Source organism: Etheostoma spectabile, unplaced genomic scaffold (assembly GCF_008692095.1).
Source record: "Etheostoma spectabile isolate EspeVRDwgs_2016 unplaced genomic scaffold, UIUC_Espe_1.0 scaffold00002431, whole genome shotgun sequence".
In the NCBI taxonomy this organism is placed as follows: Eukaryota; Metazoa; Chordata; class Actinopteri; order Perciformes; family Percidae; genus Etheostoma; species Etheostoma spectabile.
In genome coordinates, this window is record NW_022602894.1 from 19,832 (window position 1) to 26,077 (window position 6,246).

A 6,246-nucleotide genomic window follows, 5' to 3' on the forward strand; every position below is an offset into this window, starting at 1 on the left:
CCATGGCATTGGCCTTGCGGGTCCCAAGGACCCGTGGCATTGTCCTTTGGGTCCCGGGGACCCTTGACGTTGTCCTTCGGGTTCAAGGGACCTGTGGCATTGGCCTTATGGGTCCTTGGGACCTGTGGCATTGTCCTTCAGGTCACAGGGACCCTTGACATTGTCCTTTGGGTCCCAGGGACCCGTGGTACACTCAATCGGTCGTATTAGTTCTGCTACCCTCGCATCGTCCTGCCTTTGAGTCCCTGGGGACCCTTGACGTTGTCCTTCGGGTTCCAGGGACCCGTGGCAATGGCCTTATGGGTCCTTGGGACGCGTGGCATTGTCGTTTCGGGTCACGTGGATCCGTGGCCTTGTCCTTTGGGTCCCTAGGACCCGCGACATTGTCCTTCGGTTCCCAGGGACCCGTGGCATTGTCCTTCAGGTCACAGGGACCCTTGACATTGGTGGTACACTCAATCGGTCGTATTAGTTCTGCTACCCTCGCATCGTCCTGCCTTTGAGTCCCTGGGATTCTGGCCAGTGGCTTGTAGTTGTAGTAAAAACAGGAAAGGCAAAGGCGAGTGGAAAGGGAGGTTAAAAAAGAAAACTAAAGGCTTGACATCAGTCCACTAATTATTTTTATTACATACACACACACACACACACACAATATACACTTTAGACACATTTGTCTTCTTGTTGTTGTCATTTTTTTCACGTCATCTTGTTTCGGTTCTGTGCACTTGTTGCACGTGGCTCGGCACAGCCGGGGGAGCAGCTGCAGCATGGCCCGTCGTTTGACTCTGGAGTTGAAGCTGCATCGGATTCTCGTGAGCGGCGGTGCCGCTCGCAATGTCTCCGCTGAAGCCAAGGTACAAAAAGGAGAAAACCCACAAGAGGCCCGCGACGAACACAACGACGACAACCACCACCGTGACTGTGATGGCGGCGGGTGTGCGTCACAAGAGGACCAACACACACACAACCACAGCAGAGAAAAAGACTACTGACAAACATGTTTGAAATCTGAAAAGTGTCAGGTGATGTAGCTCAGTGGTAGAGCGCATGCTTCGCATGTATGAGGCCCCGGGTTCAATTCCCGGTATCTCCAACAAGTGTTACTGTCTCATTGAGAAGGATTTGAACAAGCTTGAATAGCATGATATAGTGGGTTGTAGTAACCTCCTTGCGTTTCTGGCAGTTAATGCAGAAATCAGTCTCAATGACCAGATGTGTTGCATGATTTGCAGTGCATTTCCCAGTGATGGTGGTCAGTGTAGCTACCTTCCACGCAGTTGGTTTTGTCTCCCAGCCATTGCAGTACCTTTCTTTGAGTGATGTTACTGTTTATCTATGATTTATACAATTCAATTTCAATTCAATTTTATTTATAGTATCAATTCATAACAAGAGTTATCTCAAGACACTTTACAGATATACCACACTCCAGAATTTACAAGGACCCAACAGTTCTAGTAGTTTCCTCCAGAGCAAGCAACAGTGCGACAGTGGCGAGGAAAAACTTCCTTTTAGGCAGAAACCTCGGTCAGACCCAGGCTCTTGGTAGGTGGTGTCTGACGGGCCGGTTGGGGTTAGAATGAAGAGTGGCAATAACAAAAATAGAAAAAATTAGTAGTTTGTAGCAGTTCTTTGTAGTAGTTCATGGCATAGCAGGACGCTGTGCGGCATTACAAGGCACAGCAGGACGTAGCAGGACGTAGCAGGACGTAGCAGTGTAGCAGTTGAACATGGCATCACAGAACGTGTAGCGGGACCATGGCGACAGCTGCTACCCTGATTTCGGAGCCTCTCTGATCCAAGGGAACATGCTGGGGAAAAAAGAAACATAAGGACTCCGGGAATGACTCCCCAGAGCTAGGTTAGTAACAAGCATTTCTGGGACATGGATGCACATAAATGAAAAAGATGGAAAGATAGAGGAGAGAGGAGCTCAGTGTATCAAAATAAGTCCCCAGCTGTCTAAAATTATTACAGCAAAACCAAGAGAGACAAGGTAAAGAGAGCTCCAGCCGGCCGGGCCAGAACTCTCCCCAACCGGATCGGGCTGTATGCCAAGTCTCCCTTTAGTTCTATTATATTCTTGATTATATGATAGATAAATCTGAAAACTATGTGACTAACTACTACTCCCTAACAATATTCGATTCTATGCCCTAACTAGTGTATCAAAATAAGTCCCAAGCTGTCTAAAACTATTATTACAACAAAACCAAGAGAGACAAGGTAAAGAGAGCTCCAGCCCGGTCGGGCTAGAAACTCTCCCCAACCGTATCGGGCTGTATGCCAAGTCTCCCTTTAGTTATATTATATGATAGATAAATCTGAAAACTATGTGACTAACTACTACTCCCTAACAATATTCGATTCTATGCCCTAACTATAAGCTTTATCAAAAAGGAAAGTCTTAAGCCTACTCTTAAATGTGGAGACGGTGTCTGCCTCCCGGACCCAAACTGGAACCTGGTTCCACAGGAGAGGAGCCTGATAGCTGAACGCTCTGGCTCCCGTTCTACTTTTAGAGACTCTAGGAACCACCAGTAACCCTGCATTCTGGGAGCGTAGTGCTCTCCTAGGGTTGTAAGGTACTATAAGCTCTTTAAGATAAGATGGAGCCTGACCATAAAGAGCTTTGTAGGTGAGAAGAAGGATTTTAAATTCTATTCTAAATTTACAGGAAGCCAATGCAGAGAAGCTAAAACAGGAGAAACGTGATCTCTTTTCCTGGTTCCCGTCAGAACACGTGCCGCAGCATTCTGGATCAGCTGTAGAGTCTTTATGGATTTTTTCGAGCAGCCTGATAGTAAAGAATTGCAGTAATCCAACCTAGAAGTAACAAATGCATGGACTAATTTTCTGCATCATTTTTAGACAGGATATTCCTGATTTTTGCAATATTACGTAGGTGAAAAAAGGCGATCCTTGAAATTTGCTTTAAGTGGGAATTAAAGGACATGTCCTGATCAAAGATGACTCCAAGATTCTTCACAGTGGTGCTGGAGGCCAGGGTGATGCCATCCAGAGTAACTATATCTTTGGATAGTGCGTCACGGAGGTGCTTGGGTCCGAGAGCAATAACTTCAGTTTTATCTGAGTTTAACATTAGAAAATACAGGTCATCCAGGTTTTAATATCCTGAAGGCACGTTTGAAGTTTAGCTAACTGATTAGTTTCATCCGGCGATTGATAGATATAATTGAGTATCATCTGCATAACAATGAAAGTTTATGGAGTGTTCCTAATAATACTGCCTAAAGGAAGCATATATAAAGTGAACAGGATGGACCGAGACAGATCCTTGGGGACTCCATGACTAACCTTGGCGTGCACAGAGGATTCATCGTTAACATGAACAAACTGAGATCGATCTGATAAATAAGACTTAAACCAGCTTAGAGCAGTCCCTTTAATGCCAATTAAATGTTCCAATCTCTGTAATAAGATATAATGGTCAATGGTATCAAATGCAGCGCTAAGATCTAATAACACAAGTACAGAGATAAGTCCTTTGTCTGAAGCAATTAGGAGGTCATTAGTAATTTTCACAAGTGCTGTCTCTGTGCTATGATGAACTCTAAATCCTGACTGAAAATCCTCAAATAAGCTGTTGCTATGCAGAAAGTCGCACAGCTGTTTGGCGATAGCTTTCTCAAGAATCTTAGAGAGAAAGGAAGGTTGGATATAGGTCTATAGTTGGCTAAAAACATCTGGATCAAGGTTTGGCTTTTCAGAAAGGTTTAATTACAGCTACTTTAAAGTACTGTGGTACATAGCCTGTTAATAAAGACAAATTGGTTATATTCAGTAGCGAAGTGTTGACTAATGGTAAAACTTCTTTAAGTAGCCTAGTCGGGATGGGATCTAAGAGGCAGGTTGATGGCTTAGATGAAGAAATAATTGAATTAAATTGATAAAGATCAAGTGAAGCAAAGCAGTCAAAACATGTATCTGGTTTTACAGCTGTTTCTAAGGTTCCTGAGTTTAGAGATAAGCCAGTTAAAGCAGGTCTTGGTGAATTTGCTTCTAATAGTTATAATTTTATCATTGAAGAACCTCATAAAGTCGTTACTACTAAGAGCTATGGGAATACTTGGCTCAGTGAGGGTGTGACCTTCTGTTAGCCTGGCTACAGTACTGAAAAGAAACCTGGGGTTGTTCTATTTTCCTCTATCAATGACGAGTAGTACGCTGCTCTGGCATTACGGAGGGCCTTCCTATACATTTAAGACTATCTTGCCAGTTAAACGAGAATTTTCCAGTTTGGTGGAGCGCCGCCAGATCTTCTCAAGTTTCCGCAATATTGCTTTAATTTGCGAGTTCAGTGTTATACCATGGAGCTAACCTTCTTTGTTTTATTATCTTTTTTAGAGGGGCAACAGAGTCTAGAGTCATTCGTAGCGAGCCTGCTGCACTATCAACAAAATGATCGATTTGGGAGGGACTAATAGCATAGGAGTCCTCCGTTACTTTGGGCTTGGTAATGAATTAAATGCTAACGGAATCGCATCCTTAAATTTAGCGACAGCACTATCAGATAGACATCTTGTATAGAAGGTTTTGCCTAACGGGTGTAGTTCAGTAGTATAAACTCAAAAGTATCAAACAGTGGTCAGATAGGAAGGGATTCTGTGGGAACACTATTAAATGTTCAATTTCAACACCATACACCAGAACAAGATCGAGGTGTGTGGTTAAAACGGTGAGTCGGTATGTACACTTGAGAGAAGCCTAGAATCTAATAGAGAGATAATACGCAGTGTCTGCTAAGCTATCATTCTCATCGTCCACATGAATATTAAAATCCCTACAATAATAACTTTGCGTTTTTAGCACTAAGTTCGATAGAAACTCTGCAAATTCGGATTAAAAATTCAGAGTATGGACCAGGTGCTCGGTACACTATAACAAATAGAACTGGTTGCATTGATTTCCAACTTGGGTGTGAAAGACTAAGAACAAGACTTTCAAATGAGTTATAATTTAGTTTAGGTTTAGAGCTAATTAGTAGACTAGAATCAAAGATAGCTGCAACTCCACCTCCTCGGCTGTGCCTCGAGGAATGTGAGTATTAATATGACTGGGGGGGTGGCTCATTTAGACTAACAATTCTCCATTACTCAGCCAGGTTTCAGTAAGACAAAATAAATCAATATTAGAATCTGATATCAATTCATTTACTAGTACACCTTTAGAAGAGAGAGATCTGATGTTTAAGAGTCCACATTTAATTCTCTATTCTTTTGAACTATTGCACTGTGGTTTTAATTTTTATGAGGTTTCATGCACTGCTCCTCTTGCTGTTACCTTTGATTTAAATAATTTTAATGGTCGGGGGGCAGACACCGTCACTATGGGATTTTACTAGGTAACACCTGGAATAAAGGAGCAGAGAGTGGTGGTAGACTGGGACTCTGCCTCCTGGTCCCAACTATGGATTGTCAAGGATTAGGTCCACCAATAACTTGTCAATGTTTTAGAAATGAGAGCTGCTCCAGCCCAAGTGGGATGAATGCCGCCTCCGAATCAGACCAGTCTTCCCCAGAAAGGACTGCCAGTGATCACAAAGCCCACATCATTATCTGGACACCACCTCGATAGCCAGCGGCGAAATGCGACATGCGGCTATACATGTCCATCGCTGGTTAGATTTGGCAGGGGTCCAGTCGAGAAGAAAACCGGTCCGACATTGACTTTGCGTATGTACACACCGATTCAACATTAATCTTAGTAACCCCGTTGCCGTAACCGGAGTCATTAACGCCAACGTGAATAACATCTGCTGTATTTACGTTATCCTTAGCCAGCAGTTTCAGATAAGACTCAACGCGCCCGCTCTAGCCCCCGGATGCACTTAACTACGGCTGCCGGCTTCGCTAACTTCACGTTTCTCAGAATGGAGCGCCGATAACCAGAGTTGGTTTCTCAGCGGGGGGGTTGCTGAGTGGGGGAAAATCTGTTAGAAACGCTAACAGGCTGGGGTGGGTCCGACGTCTTGGAAAGCTTACACTGCTCTTCTCGTCCTCGCACCGTAACCCACGCACTATGTCCGGCTGCTCCGGAGTTCGCGAGGGACGGCTACCAGAGCTAACTCAGGCTCAGGCCGGCCGTGCCGACTACCGGGGGGGGGTTAGCTACAGTAACTGACGACTGATCTGTCATGGTGCGGATCCGGACTCTTAACCACTAAGCCTCTCGCCTCCACGTGCCAAAGTTAAAACTAAATTGTTACACACGCCATCACCCTAA

The 6,246-nt window shown here is 44.4% G+C and overlaps 1 non-coding gene across 1 annotated transcript; it reads left to right on the plus strand.

Moving 5' to 3' along the window:
- The first annotated feature begins 1,021 nt into the window (after nucleotides 1-1,021).
- On the plus strand, nucleotides 1,022-1,093 carry trnaa-cgc (transfer RNA alanine (anticodon CGC)). The gene has a single exon. It is a non-coding gene; the product is annotated as a tRNA-Ala (tRNA).
- Nucleotides 1,094-6,246: the final 5,153 nt, after the last annotated feature.